Source organism: Phyllostomus hastatus, unplaced genomic scaffold (assembly GCF_019186645.2).
Source record: "Phyllostomus hastatus isolate PE091 unplaced genomic scaffold, TTU_PhHast_1.1 phas_contig_283, whole genome shotgun sequence".
In the NCBI taxonomy this organism is placed as follows: Eukaryota; Metazoa; Chordata; class Mammalia; order Chiroptera; family Phyllostomidae; genus Phyllostomus; species Phyllostomus hastatus.
The window spans coordinates 10,994,183-11,016,123 of NW_025333833.1; the positions used below are offsets into that span (position 1 = coordinate 10,994,183).

Sequence of the window (21,941 nt, forward strand, 5' to 3'; positions counted from 1 at the left end):
GGGCAGCCCTCCCACCGGGATCTGCTCCTCCCCTCACCCAGCCCTCTGGGAAATGAGACACCTTGCTGTCGGGCTCTGCAGGGTGCACACGAATGCCTGCGCTGGAGGCGGGGGCGGGAGGAGGGCCCGGGGCTGTGTGGGTGCACTCTCATGCACAAAGATGCTGAGCAAATTCCGACACTTTTCCTTGAGAGACAAAGCCCTGGCAGGAATCTCCCTTAAGCCATTCAGCTTTTCGGAGACCCTCTTCTTTCTGGAACCTTTTATTGAAAAATTCAAAAGCTTCCGGGGGAAATTCCAGACAGAGCACACTCCTGAGAATGCTAGTGCTTCTTGGACAGTGAGGGATATCCTAATCCCCAAAGCAAGGAGGGGGGAGCAAGGAGCATTTCCTGCATCTCTGGAGATGCACGTGTGTGGACAAAGAGAACATAAGTAAGCACAAAACAGAGAGTCTGCGTTTAGGACAGAACGAAAATTCTAAGCCATGAAGTCATTTTACACAAGACTAACGTGTATAGCACAGTCGCTACCTACAAAATCAAAATGCTGAATTTGATCAAGTTTCTTTACCTCCTTGGGCCTCAGCTGGTTCCAGAAAGGGGGGAGGATTAACCAGCACAACGTAGGAAAGCAAGGGCCCGGCACATCTTGGTAACCGGGAGCTATCAGCATCCCTTTCAACTGATGCTCACGAAAACCGCTGGAGGTAAGCTGGGTACTTGCAGTGTGCCCGTCTGACGGATTACAAAACCAACGTTGTTCATGGGTCCTGAGTGAAGGGCCCAGGGTTATCCAGCTAATGGCCCTAGGGAGACTGGACCCCAGGACCACCGGGGCGTTGCCAACCTCGTCTAACTCAGCGTATTCAGTGGCTGCCGCTGACTCATCACTGAGGCCCACGTCCACGCTCTCACCAGTCCCCTGGGAGTCCCCGGCCTTTGTGGATCGGCGTTGTGGCAGAGCACCCTGCTCTTCGGGTCAGAGTTCACTGACTCATGGGAGACAGGCCGTGGCTTCAATAGCAGGTGCAATTCAACTGGACAAAGACTGTGAGGGAGTTCTGATTCCTTGTTGTGTTAGGCGCTGGGTGAAACTGGTTTCTTTTTTTGGTGTTTGTTTTGTTTTTATGCCAAAAGGACCTGGGCCCCAGAGCAGTTTACACGTGCCTGGCCACAGTGGACTGCAGACCACACTGCACACTCTAACCCCACTCAGCCCGCCCGTTGACCTCTCCCAGCAAACCTGCTCTAAGGACGGGGCAGACGGCAAGTGGCTGCGAGGCACGAGTTCGCCAGGCTGACTGAGGGCTCGTGGGGTTGCCGCTCGGCCCAGTACCACGTCCACGTGTAGAGCTCGGAGCTTCGCCCGAGCGTGCATCGGATCTCGTGATAGCAGTTACCTCACTCCCCTCCCTTCCAGCACCCCCCCGCCCCCCGTCTTCCAAGGAAACCCTCCAGTTTTCCTAATCCACAGAAACAAACAATCCAAAAATAACCCAAGTTGCAGAATGAGGAAGGCTTTCTTTCTCATTTCATTAGATTGAAAGCACCCCAAGATCAGGACCTACGAGGGCGGAGAGCCAGCTTTGCAGCCTGTGGTGGAACAGTGGACTGACGCTGGGCGGCCCTGACACGGAGGAGAGCTGCCCCCTCCCCCCCACCCCCAGAAGTCTCTGTCTTCACAGCTCATGCTGGGGACGCCTCACCTCCTGCAGGTGACAACGGGCCGGCCCTCGACTGACTGCCTAGGAAGGGGTGACCTCCCCCTGAAAATGTATAGCTGTGTGTGGTGATGGATGCTAACTAGACTTATTGTGCTGATCATGTTGCAATATGTCACATTATGATGTTGAACACCTGCAAGTAATATAATGTTGCATGTCAATTACACCAATGTAAAAAAGCCTGGTCCCAGCAAGTCTAGTTCTAAAAATATGTCTAAAGAATCCATCCAGAATGTGAGTAAAATTTCAATTCTGTTGTTATATCAGCATTGTTTGTAATGATAAAAATTTGGGAAAAAATTGTTTAAAAGAATTGGTGGCCTGCCAATGGAAGCATTAATTAATGGCACTGTGGGAGTCTTTTCACCATGTATGCATATATTGAGTCATCAGGTTGCATGCTTTAAACATATTACAATTTTTCTAATTATACCTCAATAAAGCTGAAAAAAAAGAAATTGGTGACCTCCAATTTTGGGTTAATGCCATTGTGGTCATGAGCCCCTCTGCATCAGAATGTGTCACCAGCGTTGAGTCACCAGCAACACCGGAGACCTGCACGCTGACTGGGAACCATGCAGCTGTGCGGCCAGACAGCCGTGCCAGCGACCCGCTTAAAACAGCAGCAGAGTAAGACGTGAAAGAAACTCAGAGAGACAGCATCATAGTCCAGCCATCAGCCCATGCTATCTGCAGAGCCCCTGGACGCCCCTGAGGGGAGAAACAGCATCCCTTTGGACCGGAAAGCACGGGTCAGGGGACCTGGAGCATTGGGGTCGTGGAGGAGGGAGAACCAAAAGGGACATGAGCAGCCAGCCCCCAGGAAGAGGGGAGAATGGCCGTACTCCTGCACCCCTGCTCCTGGCAGGGGCGCCTGCCTGCCCCGCTCTGCTCCGAGGAGCTCTGTTAGAGAATGAATGAGGGCCAGGACAGAAGGACAGTGCCTCTCCTGCCTTGAGGTGTCCTGTACCTCCCAGCAGGACTCTGGCTCAGAACAGCCAGTTCAGGCCACTCCACTCAGGCCCTGCTGGAAGGAGCTTACCTGTCTGGCGGTGGGCAGTGCAGCTGGGAAGGTGTGGCTGGTGCCGGCCCCAGCTGGGCATGGCTCGGTGAAGCCAGGAGTGACAGAGTCAGCCACCTCCTGGAGGGAGAAGCTGGTGGAGGGACGGCCACAGCGCCTGGCGCCTCCAGCAGAGCGGCTGCAACCCACTGCTCAGCTCCGGCTTTGCATCTCATGAACAGGGAAAGAGTGAGCAGCAGGGAAGGGGGAGGGGAGGCGGCGGGAGGGGAGGGGGCACTGTGACAGATGATGCGCACTGCCAGGCAGAGTCCAGGGAAGACCCTGGACTCCAGCAGGATGGCACTGCCTGTATGGCTTCTCTGCGGACAGGTCCCTCACTGAGAGGGCGAGGGGACAGCCACTGTGGAGAATTCCAGGAGTGGCAGGGTGCCGAAGGGTGACAGAGGGTGGAGGTGGGGGAAGGAGGCGATCCCCTGGCTTGCACAGTGGGGAAGGAGATGAAACAGGTAATTGGCATGGGGGTGAGGGGTGGCGGGGAGAGGGTGATGCTTTGGCTCAAACACAGCCCCGGCTGGAGGCCCCTGCTCTGTGGGGTGGTATAGGGAAGGGAAGGGAAGGGACAAAGCCACATCCTCCTGACCTGCCTTCAGGGCTGTCTCTCCCCTTCCACAACCAACAAGCAAGGCCCCTCGGGCTCAGAAATTTGGAATGGGTAGGTAGTTTAGATCAAGCACAGTTCCAACTTTCTCAAACAGGAGAAAAAAAATTAGGCATGAAAAAGTATAAGGCAGAAAATGTTTCGTGTTACTTGTCAGTCTGTTGTGGGCAAGCCTGAGTACCCGCTCTGCCATCTGCTCACCTGAGATCAGGGGCGGGGGTGGGGGGGCAGTTATGGGAGGAAGAGGGGGCCAGGAGGGGATGGAGTGTGTCATGTGATGCTTCTGTCTGTATAGTTTCATTTGGATGGTCAAGAGCTTGGGCCCATGCCTGGAGCAGCTTTTGGGCGCAAGGGGTAACCCTTCACGTTGGATTCCAGAGTCTCCGAGACCTGCCAGCCACATGCGGCGGGGCAGGATCACCGCACAGGCCTCAGGCCTCGGAGCCGACTGTCTTGGGCTCTGTTTACAACCACAGCCAAGGAAAAAGACCGACAAGAGGAATAAACAAACAAACAGTGGAAGCTGGCAAAGACCAAAGGAAGCCACAGCTGGGGAACACTCAACAAGCACAGTTAATGAGGGGAAAAGAGATCTCAAATAAGGGCCTTCTTGGGAGGGAGGGAGGGACAGGATGCAGAGGGACAGAGAAGCAGATTGCGACAGACTTCTAGGGAATCGTGCTTTCCCGCAACAAGCTGGTCCTCTTCTTTCATGCCCGTCTCCCGAGGTCTCTCCACTGCTGACCCAGAGGACTCCTCGGGGACCGGCTGCTCCACTTGGGACGCTGCCTCTGGAGACGTTTGCCATCATCATGTCACCACTGCGTAGGACACTGCAGCAGTTCAGCGACATCGGATCCATTCAGCAAACGGTCACTGGAGCCCACTGGGTGCTGTGGGAGGCACGAAGATGCCTGGGATGCCTTGTTCATGTCTCAGGGGACCCAGAGAAGAAGAGGCTTACGCAAGTGACTCTGATGAATGCATCCATGACCTAAGGACTCAAAGAATGTCCTAGGAATGCAGGGGAGAGCAGAGAGGCAGTCCGCCTAAGAATTCAGGGACGTCCTTTCCGAGGTGGCCTCCGCTCACCTGCCCGTTGAAGGTTACCTGTGGGTTTTGAAAAGTGGAGTTAGAGGAGAGCAGATTCAAGGCTGCAAAACGGCCCTAGCAAAGGCACAGAATCTAAAGCAGTGAGAGCTTTTCCAGGGAGACTGGAGCAGAAAGTCTGGTGTCACAGAAGGACAGAGCGGAGGAGATAATGTAGGGGGACCTTGCGACCAGATGGTGAGAAACTTTAAGTGGAGGAGTGTCAGGCAAGTCATTTTCATGATCCGATCTGTGTTTGGAGAAGAACAGACAGGTATTGGAGGAAGGTACAGGCAATCAAGTTATTGTAAGTCCCTAGGTGAGAGCAGATGAGGGCCAAAGGAAGGCAACAAACCTGAGAAGGAAGAACAAAAGACAGACTTGGGAAGGCCGAGCCAGCTGGACTTGATTTGATGGGAGGGATGGGTGGGCGGGGAGGAGTTCAGAATGGGGAAAGATGAGAAGAAGTTGAGAATGACTCTATAATCTCACCTTTGAAAACTGGCTTCAAAGGCTAGGGGACCTAGGAGGTAGAGCAGGCGTGAGCCAGTAAAAGAAACACTACAGTGTGTCTGGGTTGGGATTGGTTGAGCTCTGTTCATATCCCGGGGCAACGGATAAAGAGAAGATGGAAAGATAGCATTAGATCTTACCAAAGAGGTGGAGAGCTGGAAGCTCCCTGCTTGGATAAGAGACCACAGGAGGTGAAGCACCCAAGGACGGCAGGGAGAGAGGGGCTGAGGGCAGAACCCTGAGAAGTGACTGCTTGTAGAGGAGGCGTCGAGAAAGAGGATCGGAATGAGAGGGCAGGGAAACCAGAGCAGTGAGATGCCACGGGAGCCAGGGAGATGGGCTTTTGAGAAGCAAGAGTCGAACACCTCGGAGAAGCCAATGGGGGTGGTGACTGAAAAGATGGTGGCGGACTTCCAACTTCCGACTGAAGTGGTCGAGAGACGATACATTCAGAAGCAAATGAAAGAATGAAGAAGCTCCTGCCCGGATGGAAGAGCGTGACCTAGTCCACGCCCAGTATTCAGAGACGACGGAATGGCAGGGAGAGAGCAGAGCACGCCGCAGTGTGGTGTACGCGTTCACATGCTTAGACAAAGGTTTAGCAGGCCGTTTACACACACTCTGTGCCGGGTAGATGGCGAATTCCACAGAACTGGGCGCCCACGTTTACCTACTTAATAGCACCGGCACCCATGTGTAGTGCTCCGTGTAAAATTTGTCGAAAGGGCAAATGAGACCATTTAGGAATCTAATCAACTTACATTTATTTAGCACCTCCTAGGGGCCAGGCACTGTGCTAAGAACACCATGGCTAGAAACAAAACCATTTGCATTTCTTTAGTTTTCATTCTTGTTACTCTGCCTCTGTCCATCTGCCAAAACTCATCCAATTTAAGAACCCACCAGTTACTTATGAAGGTAGCCTGTAAACATCCCGAAGCCTTTCTCAACAATGACCTTCTAAGGCCCTCTTGGTTTGCGACTGCTGTTGCCCCACACCTAGTCTACTGTATTCTAAACCCCTAGGTCTAACTTTATTTCTAGAGTTTGAATCTCTCCACATGCCCCGGTGATCTCAGTCCCAGCTCGGCTTTCTGACACGTCCAACCCTTCTGTTTCAGGTAAGGGTCTCCACTCGAGGCCGCACCTACAGCCAGCCCCTTCCCAACAAGAAAAGCTCAGACTCCTTCCACGAGCCAGTTCCCTTAGTCTTAAGTAATCTTTCTCTTATCTTGGGAAAAAAAAGGCAACCCTTCAGCTATTGTTAAAAATAGATATCCAAACCAGGCTGAACTCCAGCTGACAACTGTAATCAAAATTCTGATACCCAGAGAGCGCAGACCATGAAAGATGAACCCTCACAGAACGCTACCTTAACAAGGCTCATTCCTGGTTGAAAGACAAATAAAATACCACATTTTTTATTCTACAGCACATTTTTTTCTCCCATTCCAGCATTTCTGTAGCCAAGATGTCTTCCAATCAGCATGTACCTATAATGTGGTAAGGTGATCGCTCCCGTCCTTCAAGTGCCCCTGAAAAAACAAAGCTGTTTTGTTTTTTTTAAGATTTTATTTACTTATTTTTAGAGAGGGTAGGGAGGGACAAAGAGAGAGAGAGAGAAACATCAGTGTGCGGTTGCTGGGGGCGTGGCCTGCAAGCCAGGCATGTGCCCTGACTGGTAATCGAGCCCGCGACACTTTGGTTCACAGCCCGCGCTCAATCCACTGAGCTATGCCAGCCAGGGCACAAAGCTGTTTTAAATACAATCTTGCAACTGATAGATTCTTATAACCAAGAAAGTGCTGTCGAGGGCCACCACTCTTCCTTGCCAACATGCCAATGGAGTGCTTTTTAAAGTGGTTCAATCTGAAGAGAAGAGCGAGGTCATGAGAACTGCTAGAGTGTCCAAAACATTTCATGTGATAATGCACTGATTCAAGGGATGGGAGGTAACACTGAGGAGGACGGCGCAGAAAAAATCGTTCTCTTCACTCGACACTTACGGACTGAGGGATGGTGACGGAAAGTGAAGGGAGCTGCGCTGCCTCTCTCAGCCTCCTCCTGCTACCCTCTGGACAAGACAACGGGGGAAAATATAAAATAAGAGAAGGAAGCAGCGAAAGTAGTGCAACATCTACCAACAGGCCGGTCTGATGGCCGTTCCACGAGGAGCCGGCGTCATCTGGTCATTTGCTTGTCTGTTTCTTTTTGTTTGTGTCATGGTGGTTGTTTACTGTGTTGGTCATAAGCCTTAAGAGGACAGGCTTGGAGCCAGAACTGCTGGTTTGAATCCCGGCGCCACCATTGAAAACCGTGGGACCTTAGGCAAATGACTTAAGCCTGCTGCGCCTTCGTTTACATACTTGTAAAATAAATGACTTGATCCTTGTACACTTACAGTAATTCCTTCTCTCTGAAAAGCCCAAGAATAATCCCGCAAAGTCCTGGGAGAAACCTACATCCCTCCCTGATGTATAATTATTTTTCTCCCAAGATTAAAGCCATGTATACCTTTCACCAAGACGTTCCCTTTTTTTTGTGGGCGGAAAAAAAAGCAGCAGCATTATTTAGGTGAGGGTAGATTTGCAACTGAGCAAACTCATTTTCCAGCGTTCAAAATTTCACCAGTCCTGAATAAGAAAAGGGCGGAGTCGTCCCAGCTGGAGGTAGATGCTTATCGTTACTTTGTCGAACGCGGAAATTATCGTTACTTTGTCGAACGCGGAAATAATGCGGGCTTCAGAAGCACAGAACTTGCTGCAGAAACGAGAACAAGAGGGCTCAGAGCAGCCGTGCACACGGTTCTGTAATGAATGCGGAGTTCCGTATATCCAGAACGCCTGAGAACCCCGAGAGACACAAAGCACTATTTATTTCCATGGACAGACTATTTTTCAGGATCCTGAAAAGCTTAAGGCAGAAGACAGGTTATGGCATAGAGGGAGTTATAATTTGCACATTCTCATTCAATTTTTATCTTAAAAGCAGCCTCTCCTCCTGCTGTTCTCTTACCACCCCGGGCTCCTCTGTCCCCGGGCCGGAGGGTTTTTGCGGCAGGATAGAGACAGGCCCTCCTTCGCTTTATTCATTCCATGGGGGATTGCAGCTATCTATGGCTGAAAGGGTGTTTCTCGGCAAGTCTCCATATTTAGAAACCAAAGGAGGAGCTTTCCCAGCGTGTGTGGCAGGGGATGGGGTAGAGGGAGGTGGTGGACTTCTGCACACCTCAGCTCCTCCCAGGACCCAGAGAGCCAAGGTTAGCAAGGAGACCCAGGTTTCCCGGAAAGGGGGCCAGGAAAAGCCGGCCTGAGAATTTTTCCAACTCTCAGCCTCTGGGAATAGGCGCACGCCACAGGGAAAGTGGAAAATATTTTACGAAACAGGAGAGATGCATGTCAGATGGCTGTGGCCTCAGAACCCCCCCTACAGATTCCTGTGGGAGGCTCCGCAAAGTCAACTGTGTGGCTGCAGGCGCCTTAGAAATCCGAGGGGACTCGCAGAACCCTGGGGACTGCCACGGGGACACAGGGAAAGTCCCTCGAGTGGCCTACAATGAATGGGCTGCAGCCTCGGGGCCTTCCTAGTCCGGGAAGGCCGGATGTCTCTATTCCAGGAGCCGAAAGGTCTGGGAGCTGCAGAGGGGGAGCCCTCGGGACTGAAAGGAACGTGCCCCAGCAGTGCCGTCTCGGTTCAGCTGCTTGATTGATGACACACGAGAAGACTCAGAGGCAAATTGAACAGGGGAGCAAACCCTCGCAGGGTGCCTGCCCTGGGGGAGATCCGGCCCCTCACACACCACGGAGGAGACCTCAGTGGGGCTTGCAGACTGCTTCTGGGGCTTTGGGCTAAGGGCAAAAACACAGGAAGAATCCGCCTTGGTCTCAGCGTCTGAGTCCTGAGAGCACATTGATGTGCCCAGCGAGCCAGCCAAGGGGAGAAAGGCCTCCATCTGTGCTTCCCAAAGCTCTGCTCCAGAGAGGGGAGGGGGCAGTGCCCTCAGCTGTCAGGCCGGTGCTGCCCAGTGATTGGCTGACACATTTTCAAAGCTACTCTCAAAGGCTTTGATGACCTGGCTGTTTCTGGGCAGCAGCTGAAGCCATTTGCCCTGAAAAATGGAAGAAAGCAAGTGTAACCATTCACCCCAACCTGACCCCCCAAACATCCCCCACATACACTCTGCAGCTGATTGGGTTACTTCGTCCCTGTGGATTTTAATGAGTGCACAGGTCTCTGACCCCTTAGCCTCCCTCCCCTAAAATGTAGCCAGAGCATCTCTCTTCTTGGCTTCTCTTTCAAGAGGCAGGAAGTGCCGGTCCACCGTAATAGTGCAGTGGAGACCCCGGGCTCCCTTTGGGCTGCCGCCGCCTGCAGAATGTACGTGCAGGATGGGTCTCCCACGTCTCATTTCCACAGTCTGTGTGAAGCAGCATTGCTGGAGGTCATAGGCATCTCAGGAAGACTGAACAGTTTTAATTAGATTTCTCATTTTATTAAGTACCAAAAAAAACTGAAATAGCACTTGGCTTAAAAATTAATGCAATCTTCACATTTTTGTTAACTGATGAAATTTTGTATTTGAAAGTGCTTTGAATTTAAATTTTAGTATTTGAAAGGACTCTTCCGTAATCATCTAATTTGATCACTTCACCCATCCAGGGGGCTAAATACCTTTGAGGAAACTGAGTCACCAGAGGAAAGCAAATTAGTTAAGAATTTATTGTGAACGATACGGCAGAACTGGGATCCATATTCAAGTGTTTCCAAGGCCAGTCGGATACTCCTTCCAAGCTTCTTAATTTGATTAAATAATTACATATATTGTGACTCATTATTTTAAAATTGTCACATAAATTTACCCAATGTGTTTCTCGTGTTTTCTTGCAAACCTGTTAAATGTATCCAACATGACATTTGGGCCTCTTCTTTCCCTCTGTCCCAACTGAGGCAAACGTGAAATTCAGGGCACAGAGTGGAACAGTGGGAGTTTCAGTAGTTTCGGCTGATGAACAATAGACAACCATTGGATGTCTTTGCGGGGGATTGTGACATCGTCATAACAGCAGCATTTTAAGAGCTGTCACCTGGCAGCAAGATGTCAGACTCAGAGAAAAAGGCAGATCAGAGCTACCACTGTTCTTGGGCCATGTTCATGTCCAGTCTTCCTCTGGGACAAATGCGACCTTTTGCCTCTCAAAGTGGACCATAAAGGAGGTACCTGCAGCGCTGGCATCAGGGGGAGTGGCTGCTCCTGGGAGGGGCTAAGGTCACAGGGTTGGCCTTAAGGTTACTCTTGAGAAGCATCGGTCATACCCAGCAGCCTGGAGCACTGAACACTACTTACAAAGGACCTTGACTTCCAGCTGGGGCAGAGCAAGGCCTGGGTGAAATTGGGAAGCAGCACCCTCTATCCAAATAGGCAGAGACATCTTCTTGGGAGGGCCAGGCAGCCTTTGAGCTGAAGTCTGGAGCCGCCATCTATGCTCGGATCTTTCCTCTGTCACTGCTGGAGAGTCTGTGTTCCTTAAAGCACTTGCCTTGTATCTCATATAAGGGCCAGGAAAGGATCAAACAGCCAACCTGGGAGAGGACTAAAGGTCCAAACCTTAGTGAAATATTTACATTGTCTGGGACTTCCTAAAGAAACCCAATCCTTCAACTTGGTTGTTTAACCCTTAAATGATACTGATGATGGGAATTCCAGACCAGCTCAAAGGCATGGCTCACCGGGCGATGACCTGATATTTTGAGGAGCGTAAAAACTTTTGTCCCTTGATTTACACCAAATGGGTGCCTGCCTATCATACTTAGACCACAGTACCCTCGCTGCAAGTACATGGGCTAATAAGTCAGCTCCTTGAAAGGGGAGTGCAACGGGCCACTGGAATGTGTAAGCCACGACAAAAGGGCGGGGGCACTCTGTTCCATCACATTCATTCACGTCCTCACCGACTCACCCGTCCGTCCGAGTACCTTTCACGTGCCGTGCACTCCGCGATGCTGGACAAGACAGACGGGTTCCGCCTGGTCCAGCCTGAGTATACAGTTTCGAATCAGCCCTGACCTACATTTGGCAGATTCCTTACCCTCCAGGCTTCGACCTCTGCAAGCTCCTTGCTGCTGCTGCCCTCCGAAGGAGGAGGGGTGCCTTCTCCTGCAACCCAAATTTCTGTGCCAGGTGTTCTTGCATGAGGTGGAGAAAGCTGTAAACCAGAACTGTTCCCCGGGGCCAGGGGAAGTCGTGTCCTCTCCAGAGGAGAAGGTGAATGCCTGCTCTAGTCTCTCGGGGAGCTCACACCCCGCCCCTAAGCCCCATGAGAGAGCAAAAAGGATTAGAGCTTGTGGAGGGGTGGCCTACAGGTGAATTTGCATGGACTTCAGCTAAGAAAAATGCTATTCCTTTTGCTCTTTGGTGTCTTCAGCTCACTGCAACTCCTGGGGTTTTATTTCTCCTAATTCTCCTTATTTCTCCTAATTCATGCTCACAGCACCCTCCCGCCTTTTCCCTCCATTCCAACCTGGGGTTGGGAATTGGTTGAGAAGCACAGATCGGTGGTTACAGAATCATCGCGGGGATGTAAAGTACAGCATAGGGAATACGGTCAATAACATCGCAATAACTATGCATGGCGCGAAGTGAGTATCGGGAATATGGCAGGGAAGAACACTCTGCAGAATGTATAATTGTCTAGCCGCTATGCTGTACACCTGAAACTAGCACAAAATAATTTTGAATGCAAACTGTATGTGAAGGGTTTTTTTTAATTAAGAAAAAATGCCGTGGCTGGTGTGGCTTGGTTGGTTGGTCATTCCACAAAGCGAAGGGTCACCAGTTTGGTTCCCGGTCAGGGCACACGTCTGGGTTGCGTGTTTGGTCCCCGGCTGGGGCACGTGCAGGAGGCAGTTTCTCTCTCACGTTGATGTTTCTCTGCCTCTCTTTCTCCTTCCCTTCCCTTCCCCTCTCTCTGAAAATAAATAGATAAAAAATTTCATTTTTAAAAATAAAGTGGAAAGAGAGAACAAGTATCAACTATAACCTGATTATCTATAAAAATTGGGCCAGCACGGGGCTGTGGATAACAACCACAGATGATTCGGCATGATTCTTTGTTTATATGTGGGCATTTTTTCAAAGTAGGTTTACCTTCCTAATTATATTTTGTTTGCCGTTTCGCGGCACCCATTGCCTGGGAAGTCAGGGAGGAGTTCTCGGAGTGGGCTGGGTGTCGGGAGAAGCTGGCTTGAGACGACAGTCTGTGGGAGGTAAACCCCTCACTGAACAAAGATTGAGTGAACGGCTAGAAACGTTGGAGTGCGGCACTTGGTGTTCAGGAGACGGACAGCAGGAGTGAGGTACAGTCTCTGCCCTGGAGAAATGTGCCATCTTCTTAGGAAGAAACTAAAGACGTCACCTATACACAGTTGAGATTTCACGATAGCTTTTAATGTGAGCCTAAATAGCATTGTTTCTAACCCAAATGTCCACTGGGCCCCAGTGGCTTTTGATCTAATAGGACTCAGGTAAATAGTGATCCCCCCCAGTAACCATACCACAATTTTCTATGTCTCTCTGCTTGTATAAAGTACAACATTCTCACCCTGTACATGATAGCAGAAGGATCATCTCCCAGGGTACACGAGCATTCAGGATAATGGACTGGACAGGTTCCCTCTTGGGACTGCATGTCTGAATTTACTGATGACTTCATCACTGAGGAAGCACATGGGGATGTTGCACATTGTCCTCAGTTAAGCCATTCCCGGGAAAGCCCGTCCCAGCCTGCCTTTCTGTGTTTACCCCTGTGCCTGGCACCTGTGTCCCACCCCCCACCCACCCCCCACCCCCACCCCCCCCCGCAGGGCAGGCGCCTTCCCCAGTGCAGCCGTGCACAGAAGAAACAGGCACCGGCTTGGGAAAACAGGGAAAGGGACGGGGACCGTCTTGGACCCATATGCAAGGTGGGACAAAATTGCAGCTCCTTGGAGCTAACCCTTCAGCCAGATTCTCCCACAAAAACGAGTTCCTGCCCACTCTCTCTCTCTCTGTGCCATTTCCATTACGACGAGAAGAACTGGTGATATGGATAATGTGTCTGTCCCTTGCTGGGTGTGACTCCCAGACTCACTGTCAGCACCCCACTCCTGGGAGGCTATCTCGAACCCAAGACATCCTTGACATATTGTTGGGACAGAGGGTGGCTCCGCATTAAGGATGAGTGAGGAGCTCTCAAAGGCACCTCCAGCCAGGCTCCCCGAGGGCCAGCCCGGCCATTCTCTGCACCATCGTCAGAGGCTCTCCCAGCACACGCACCAGTTGTGCCTGTGCGAGCCAGGTGCAGACAGGAGTCCTGGCCTCCTGGCTGCGAGTGGCCTCTGAAATCGATGGGCTCAGTTTCAGGGGTCAAACAACGTTTTTTACACATAGGAAGGGTGAGTATTCTTATGTGAAAGGACACATACATTATGTAGGCTCTTACCCTGTGTCACAGTTTAAAAAAAATAAAAGGCTATCCTATCCAGAACAAAAGCATTGATGTGGGTGAAAAGCATGAAGCAGAAAGCCTGAAAAAAATGACCCCATAATATTCACTGAATCAATACTCAGGAAAAAGTAAAAATCTGCATCGTATACAAGCAAACAATACCTCTCGTCCCCCTGACTCAGCGAGGGAAAAGCATCTACATGCTTGAATAGCTTCTCCTATAACTGAAATATGTTAGGAGAAAGTCAGGGAGAAGGGAAATGGGATTCAGTGCCCTAGTGTCACTGAGAAGCTTTTCAGAAATACATCTTGTAAATCAGGGCCACGACTTGGCTCCCCTGTCCAGCTGGTGCTAATCACACCGCCTGCTAGCGCTGAGCTACAGAAGAGAGAATTAACCCCCTAAGTAGGTTCCCCCAGAATGCCTCTGCACTCTTACAAGGAATGTAGAAATGTGTAATTGCATATCAAAATCCAAATTCCCCTGAAGAGCTGTCAGTGATGTACCTCTCTGTGTGAATGTGTTTCAGAACTTTTTCTAGAACCAGGTGTTGATACAAAAGCATTGTGTTGATACGAGCAAGAAGAGATCGTGAAGACCCCACATGCCATCATGGTACGACTCCTGTCAAAGGGGCTGCGACGGAGGAGGCTGAAGAGGCAAAGCAACCTTTTCTACTCTGCATAGCTCAGAGCTGGCCCGTGGCCTCCTGCCCACTAAGAACACTGAATCAACTGTGGTTTGAGCCAACTTTCTAAGAACACTGGCCGTTTGAGCTTGGCTTTGAACTTACGAGTCTAAATCCAAGTCTGAAACCAGACAGGGTGTGCCCAGAGCGTCAAGGATTTGATTTTATCCCTGACCGGGGTGGCTCTGTTGGTTGGGTGTCATCCTGCAGAGCAAAAGGTCACTAGTTCTATTCCCAGCAGGGCACATGCCTGGGATGCAGGTTCAGTCCCCACTCAGGGCTCGTATGAAAGGCACCCGATCGATGTTTCTCTCCCTCTCTTTCTCCCTCCTTTCCTCTCTCTCTAAAAATAAATAAATAAATATCTTTAACAAAAAGGATTTGATTTTAATACTTGTCAAGCCATCCTTCCCCCTTTTCCTGCCCTCCCCTCCCCCCACCCCGCCTCACCAGAAGGATCACCCTAATAACCCCTATTATGGGACCAGACGATTTCCATGCTGTGGCAAAGACAAGCCCAAGGGCAGAAGCACCTAAGACAACTATCTGGTCACCATCATCATCGATAAATAACATGTATTAAACACCTTCTGTATGCCAGCATGCTGCTAAGCTGTTGACCATCCCAACCACCCACGAGGTGAATTTATCCCTGTCTTACGATAAAACTGAGGCTTAGCAAGGTTAGCCCAGGACACACAGCTTATAGGCAGTGCGGCTGGAATTCAGCCAAGGCAGCCTGACTCCAAATGCTTCATGGACAGGCTCAGCAGCAGCTACCCTTGGGCAGCAGAGCTGGCTGGAAACAGCTATGAACGGTCTGCTTGCCACTCTGTGTCTTCCCCTCCAGCCTTTTCCTGAACAATGGGGCCTGACAAAAGAATCTGTGCCCATTCTACCTCCCAGGTTGTAGTGGAAAGGAGACCCTGGCCTGGGCTCCACGGTGTCCTTCAAGGGGAGCCGTGAAGGGGAGACAGACACACCTGGCTCACGGCCACTGTCCGCCCCGTGCTGAAAAGCAGCCCTCTCTACGGAGGCGTGCCTGGCCCCCACCCCGAGGGGAAATTATGGCTCAGACAGGGGTTTGAAGCGGTCCGTGGCCTGACAGCATAATACCCATGACTCTCACAGTATGTGTCTCTCAGCTGCAGAAACAAGGACAGGATAATTTTAGCCCTGTGTGTCTTAGCCCAACTCCATCGCTCCAGCCACCTGGTCGGCTCCAGACAGAGGCTGATTGTGTGTCTTTCTGCACCGAGGCCTGGGACCCTGCTAAGAACCACAGGCTGCAAAGTCTGGGGGTTAAGTCTGAGCCTCAGTGGGAAACAGGCCTCAGAGCTACCACCAGCTCTCACCCCCAGCTCCAGAGCTGGGTGTCAGCAGGAGACCACCTGCTCTCTGACCACAGGCCTGAGGTGGCGACCTCTGAACATCCAGGGAGGCACTGCCACTCCCAGCATCTGCTCACTGACGCACAGCAGCCCTGCGCAGGCAAAGATCAGGCAGGGCGGGGGGGCAGGGGGGGAGAATCGCCACGCAGGATGCCGCCAACTTTGACTAGAAAGAGTGGTCTACCTGGAGTGCCTTTGCTTGTTTTCCACACACCTTGTTCTTCTCTTCCTTTCTTTCTTTGGTTTTCCCAGCTCTTCTTTGTTCTGATTTTCCTCTTTCTTCCGCAGACGCGCTTCTGTGTGTATGTAGAGGTTTTTATCCTTTCCGGGACATTGTCTACCTTTCTCTTTTTCTCCAGTTTTATGTCTACCTTTCTCTTTTTCTCCACTTTTACTCCTCGGTGGGAAAACTTAGGGTCTCATCATTTCCACCCTCACCTAGTTCACTCACCAAAGGCCAGGCATAAGTAGCATTTATGAGGGAAAAGACTCAGAAGACTCAAGAATCTGATCTGCGAAGTATACTCTCTCTCACATACACACACACACATACTCTTCTGACTTGGGCTCAAACTCCTCAGAGCCCGCTGAAGACGGTGACCTTCCTCTCTCTAAGTGTGGTCTGCACATCAATGTGGCCCCTCACATCTAATCGTCTTTAGAACCCAGGAACTACCTGGCTGGCGTAGCTCAGTGGATTGATCGCAGCGCAGGCTGTGAACCAAAGCATCGCAGGTTCGATTCCCAGTCAGGGCACATGCCTGGGTTGCAGGCCACGTCCCCAGTGGGAGCCACGTGAGAGGCAACCACACATTGATGTCTCTCTCTCTCTCTTTCTCCCTCCCTTCCCTCTCTAAAAATAAATAAATAAAATCTTTTTTTAAAAGTGGCTCCATTTAGTATTAAAAAAAAAAGAACCCAGGAACTGAGTCTCCTGAGCTCGTGGTGAACTGTCAGTGACCCCAGAGGGCCACAGGCTGGCAAGCACAGACCAGGCGACATGCCGGGAACACTGCCACTGGACAGCACTGCATCTCAGAGACACGCCCCTGTCTCGATGGGACTTGAAGTTCTGACAAGCTGTCCGTGCCAGGTCTTTAAGAGAAAGACACCTAGTTACAAACTATTGTCAACAAGTTGTTTGAAATCTCACCACTGCCTCTGACTTGCTTTGTGAACTCAGGCAAACTTAACATTATTTTTTTTTTTTGCCTCAGATCCTCATCTTTAGAATAGGAATAATAAAAATCACCTATGCCTTAGAGTCTTCGGTCACATAAATGTGAAACACCTACAGCTCTTGGTTGCAGGCAAGAGAATTCAACTCTGGACAACCTAGCCACCAAGACCGCTCCCAGACTCGAGACAAAAAAAAAAACCGCACGCTCAGGTCCCAGGAAAGGCGGGGTCCGGAGAAACACCAGACCTGGGGATGCTGACACAGACAAGGTGTTCCGGGCAGCCCCGTGGGGGTGAATCAGCTCCACTCATACACTATTTTCAGCAAAACCTCCTAAGCAGAAAGTGTGACCACTGCACCATGATATATTCTGATCATAAATGCCGGACAGAGACCCCCTGATCGACCCTATACATCAACTTATTGCTCATTATTCCGCCATTAAAATGTCATTCTTCCGGTTTCTGAGAGTCCTCTTTGAAGTGACACGAGTCCCACCTTGTCAGCAAATACTTTACCTTTGCAGAGGTTTGCTCTCCTTAGACTGAGGACCAAAATAGGACACTGTCTGGGTACCTGACTGGAAGCAGAACACCTGACTAGGACAAGACCCAGGAGGGAGGAAAGGAGGCCTGGGAAGCGGCTGGGGACATACACCAGTGATAAATATCAAGACAGGGGTCCGCCAGCACTGGCCCCGCCCCGAAGCTGTGGGACTGTCTAGCTAAGTGACGTGCCCACAGCCTGGCATCGCCCTATCCTCTGTCTGCAGAGCACTTGGCCTTGGCAGAGACACCAGGAATATGGTGGCCCCAATGTTGGTTAAGTTCCCAAAGCCTCCAGAGCTGCCCGGGGCCTGGGAACTCAGCCGCCTGAGCACCGGGAAACCCTAACTCAGGCTCCCCACAGGTCAGTCCTTGTCTTCCTCCTTTGTTTCCACCACCATCTGTGTGATGTTCAGAAATCAGAATTCTTGTGTAGCTGCACGCGTAGCTCTCTGCAGTCGAAGACATAACACCATTAAGGGTAACAGTTAAAGTGAAGAGCTTATTAAATGCCAGGTACTTTATACGTGTTATCTTATTGATTCCCCTGCAACAAGCCTGCTGGGTGGGCTGCGTTACTCCCCTTTAACAGGCAAGGAAATTTAAGTCTGCGGTATTGAGGGACTTGTCCAAGGTCATACAGATAGTAAGTGGTACAGCTGGAAATAAATCCAAGCGCAAAGCCTCAAATACATTTATTGCCTCTTGCAAAAGGTGCTGACTTGTCACTATGTCCAAACCACGAATTCACACACCCATAAAAGACCCGTGAATATGTGATAGCTTTTCCTAAAGGTTTCACTCAGGAGTTCAGAATGTAAACTTATACAGCTACTTGGATGTCAACCCATGGTCGCACTTGACCTCATGACTCAGGTTGCAGAGACCCCAGACCCTTCCCTAGCAAACATTTATCAAGCTGTATCTGAATTCTACCAGGAAATCCAGCTACCTTTTTAGTCTGCCTCTGGAGTCCTTATTGATACATCTTTTCAGTATGTTCCCATGTCACCCGTGGCTAGAACAGAAAAATGTCCTTGGCTTGGAACACCATCTGAACAGCTACTTTTATACCTTTTTAAAATATGGGCATCCTTTAAAATATCCACATTTTATAATAAACAACACCATTTAGAATATTCCAACACAGAAGCATTTTTTTTCCTTCTGTTCTTCTGTTGTAGCCATGGAGACCTCAAATGTGGTTTGAAAAGAGCAGACAAAATTAAAACCCGCACAGAAAGTTGGTATCAGAGCAAACAATAATGATAGTTTATATTTCAGCAGTACTTGCGTCTGAGGAAATCGACCAGTCATCCTACAGACAGTCCCTCTCTCCGATCTCTCACTGAGGTCAAAAAAGGACAGGCGGTCTTGTCCTCTTAGGATCCATGCGGGACCCATGGCGGAGACCATGGTTAAACCAGACTGGGTTGCAGCACACTGAGATGCAAAGAATTTCACCCACCTAGTTATTTAACGTCAGGCAGGTCAAATTAGTCATTGGAAGCTAACTCTTGAATCAGTTAACTCAGCCGCATTGGTCTATCCAGGCAAGCACTGCCAAATTTAGCCCTGGCTGCTGTGGCTCAGTGGATTGGGTGCCAGCCTGTGAACCAAAAGGTTGCCGGTTTGATTCCCAGTTAGGGCACTTGCCTGGGTTGCAGGCCAGGTCCCCAGAAGGTGGGAACCTGAACACATTGACATTTCTCTTCCTCTCTATCTCCCTCCCATACCCTCTCTCTAAAAATAAATCAAGTCTATTTTTAAAAGGAAGAATTGCCAAATTCACAAGAAGTCATGGAGAATAGCAGAGAATAAACCTCAGGTCCCTCCACTGAATGTGTTGCTTTAAAAAAAACAAAAGGTTCCTTGCCCCGCCCCCACCCCCATTGCTCATCTGGATGACTGCGGTGTCCCACATATCTCCCACCGTCACCCAGGGGGCGCCTCTAAAAACAGATCCGATCGCCCGACTCCACTGTCTGCAGGATGGGCTTGAAACTCTTCCTGACACTGTCCCACCCCACCGGCCTCCTGCCCACTTTCTGTCTCCCCGCTCTCCCCCACCCCCCACTGCCGTGGCCCGCTCTCCCCACCCCACGGCATGTGCTGCAGGTGCGAGAAGCTATGAGTAACTAACAGTCATTTAAATATTCCTGGTTGCCCCACCTCTCCTGACCAACCCCCCCTCAACTCGACCTCATCATTGCCTGTTTGAAAACGCTCTTTCCTTTTACGACGACCTTTTAAAGTAAACTATTTTATTACAAAAGTGTAGAGAAAACATAGCAAAGAAAGAAAAACAGAAACAGGAAAAAGTATACATAATCCCATTACTCAGAGATCATATCCTGTTCTCATTTTGCTATACAGTTGACCCTTGAACCACATAGGGGCTAGGGGCACCGACCCCCCCATACAGTTGAAAACCCAGGTATAACTTTTGACTCCCCCCCCAAACTTAACTGATTACCTATTGTTGACAGGGAGCCTTACCAGGAACGCAAATAGACAATTAACACGTATTTAGTACATCGTATGTGTTATACACGGTATCTGGTAAGCTAGAGAAAAGAAAGTGTGATTAAGAAAATCATAAGGAAGAGAAAACACATGGATGATATTTACTGAAACAGTTTCCGTGCACGTGGACCCACGCAGTTGGAACCCGTGCTGCCAGGGGCCCCTGCGTTCCTCACGGTCTTCTCCACGCGCACAGAGCTGGAAGTTCCCACCACCCAGCTCTGACTTCTGAAGTCCGGCTCTGTGCCGCAGCCTGTAAGAGGGCTTTCCTAACCTTCCCCCCACTTCCGTGTCCAAACTTAATCACGCTCACCCTTTGGATCTCCATTTAATGTCTCATCCCCCGACAGTCCTTGCCTGACCCTCCCCCACCGAAGTAAGTTACATTGCCCCAGTTGCTCTCTCTGCAGCACGGGACTCTTTTTTCATCGCAGTATCTGCATTGATAGCTGTGTACTTATTCTTGCGTCCAGACATTGATGCCTTTCTCTTTAGACTCTAAGCTCTGCAAGAATAGGGACCATAACTGGTCCCCGCTGTGAATGCGTGCTGGATGAGTGGATGGCAAGAAGCTCCCTTTCTCATGCCCCCACTAATGCCTTCTCGACCTCCACCATGTCACTGTGTGCTCCCGGAAGGTGAAGGCTGTCTTTAAGTCTATGAAGTGATATTTAATGTATATGAAGTCGTAATTGCAACCCTACAACACCATGACTTGCACAAGGCAGATTTTGAGTGATTGAACAAATGAGTTACTTGCTATATATAGGCAGGACAGCTGGCCAGGGATGCTGTTGGGAGATCCGATTTCTCATGTAAATCCTTTCTTCCTGCTTTCGCTTCAGAGTGGTTTCTCTATAATGCTTTTCTACAGCTGAAAAGGGAAAGCATTGCTCTGTGTCTCAAGTGTTTCATTTTCAAAACCTAACATCCAGATCATTGCACGCATATGAGTGAGTGTCTCATCATCCAGGTGTTTGACGTCTCGGCTCACTCAGAGTCTAAAGGAAAGCAGGAGCGATGCTTTGCTCCCTCATCACCAACAAAACTAAGTCAATATAAATAATTTAGAGAAAATGAAAATAAGTAGTTACTGTGGTGAAAACGCACATTTTTAGTGCACTGTAATCTTTCTACATTCCCAAGAGCATTGGCTGACACAAGAGAAAACTGTTAGGTGGGAATATCAGTGAGTTTGCTTTTAGCTGCAAATAAGAAAACCCCACTGAAAGTGGCTTAAATATCCATAATTTTCACAGAGCACATTAGAGGAAGTCTGGAGGGTTGGTTAACTCAGCCTCTCAGCAGCGTCAGCAAAGACGCGGGTAGTTTCTACCTTTCCGCTCTGCTGCTCTGCCATCCTTAGAAGACATATCCCTCATGGTTTCAAAGCGGCAGTAAAAGCCCCAGGTGGCACATACATAACAAACAGCATCTTGCAAAGAAGACAGTAATTCGTATGCACCTATTTAAGGTAGCAAAGGAAGCTTTATCACTGTCCCCCGCCCCATCGTATTCCAGAGGAAGACTAACCGAATGCCTGTGCTCACCCCAGTTACTGGGAAGGGGGATAAGATCAGCATCACTGCTTTAGATCAGCTCTGATCAAACTGAGCATAATTGGGTTTTGAGCTGTTTATGCAATTTCTGCTTCTTCAGATGTTTCTCTTTTAAATCATCTGATCATTTTTATCACTACTGAAAACTTAAATACTTTCTTCATCATTTAAAAATTTTTCCACATGATAAAACGGGCCTTTTCTTCACTTTTCTTGTTTTTCTTTCCTTTATCTCTCTGTGGGCCTTCATATTTTCTTAACTTCAGAATACGAAAAGTTGCAAATAGCTTTTTGAGAAATGACTGAACTTAACCCTAAATTATCTCAGGGAAATGACTTAGTCATAAAAGAGCAGTGCTCTGCGTGGTATGATTTGAAAGAACTGCTGCAAGTCCTTTCACAAAAAAAATTTTTACTAACCTGCTTCATGATCTCAAATTCTTTCTAAGTAAGTATATCCTTTTAGGTGAAAGCTTTGGGTTTTCCATTAAAATGAAACTATCCATGGAAGGGATGAAAGCTCAGTTCTCTACTCAAAAGTCATCTGTTGATTCCCCACCA

The 21,941-nt window shown here is 49.7% G+C and overlaps 1 protein-coding gene across 2 annotated transcripts in view; it reads right to left on the reverse strand.

Annotated features, from left to right (window-relative positions):
- Positions 1-2,946, reverse strand: part of RGS8 (regulator of G protein signaling 8) — a 38,644-nt gene extending 35,698 nt beyond the window's left edge. The window contains exon 1 of one of the 2 annotated variants that reach the window (XM_045838670.1): positions 2,769-2,946. The gene's annotated coding sequence lies outside the window, so the exon portion shown is untranslated. The remainder of the gene's footprint in view (positions 1-2,768) is intronic. The other variant, XM_045838668.1, reaches the window with a different exon arrangement.
- Positions 2,947-21,941: the final 18,995 nt, after the last annotated feature.